We start from the raw sequence: 1,184 nt of genomic DNA, 5'->3' as shown, positions 1-1,184 counted from the left end.
CCCCCCACCAGAGGTGCCCAGCCCCACATCTCCATCCCCATCCCTCTCCCAGGGTGTTTCAAAGAATCACGGAGTGGTTTGGGTGGGAAGGGACCTTAAAGATCATCTCGCCATGGGTAGGGACACCTCCCACCAGACCAGGTTGCTCCAAGCCCCCTCCAGCCTGGCCTTGAACCCCTCCAGGGATGGGGCAGCCACAGCTTCTCTGGGCAACCTGGGCCAGGCTCTCACCTCCATCACAGTCAAGCAAGAAGGAGAAGGGAGAAAGGGAGGATGAAGAAGGTGGAGGGCAGCAGGCAGAGGACGGCCTCGCTCATCACACTGGTGGCTGCTGCCTCTCCCCTCGCCGTGCCGCAGGATGGCAGCAAATGCCACCTCTAGGGCTGGGGAAGGGTTGGGGACAGACTGTACACACCCCCCAGCCCCCTGCAGCCCCCACACCCCAGGGCTGTCACTGCTGGGTCCACCCAGCTCCAGGATGGAGCTCTCTGTAGCCCCTCCAGCTCCTAAAGGTTGAGGATCCCACCCAATTTACACAGGAGCGAGCTTTGAGCCAGCTAATACCTCTTAAAACAACAAAATAAAAATGAAAATTGGGTTATAAGAGAGAGTTTGGTGAAAAAAAAAGTAATAATTTGCTTAATGCTGAGTAGAGATCAAAAAAAAAAAAAAGGAATCTGCAAAATGGGAATTATTAGGAAAGGATTGAAAAACGAGACGGGGATTATTATACCACTGTATAAATTGATGATTCACATCCTGAACGCTTGCTGTGCTGGTGGCCCCGTGGAAAAAAGAGTGTAGAAGGAGGGATAAAGGGATCAGGGAAGAGGATCAAGCAGATGGATGGATGGATGGAGGGATGGATGGAGGGAGGGAGGGAGGGAGGGATGGATGGAAAGAGGACACAGAAGTAAATGTAGCAGCTTCTCTACGAGGCACAACTGGACTTGGGCTCCCCATCTTCGAGAAGAGAAAACAAAAAGGGAAATGACTGAAGTCTAAAAAAATGATAAGCCATCTAAGTGAACAGGGAACGGTGGCTTTTTGTCTTTTTCTGTATATGGCATGAAACTACGGCTCGTGGATTGAAAATACACGGGGCTTGAGGGTGAGGGTGGTGAGGGCCTGGCCCAGGTTGCCCAGAGAAGCTGTGGCTGCCCCATCCCTGGAGGGGTTCAAGG

The sequence above is a fragment of the Calidris pugnax genome, unplaced genomic scaffold (genome assembly GCF_001431845.1).
Source record: "Calidris pugnax isolate Ruff unplaced genomic scaffold, ASM143184v1 scaffold10, whole genome shotgun sequence".
Lineage (NCBI taxonomy): Eukaryota > Metazoa > Chordata > Aves > Charadriiformes > Scolopacidae > Calidris > Calidris pugnax.
This window is presented reverse-complemented; position numbering follows the sequence as displayed.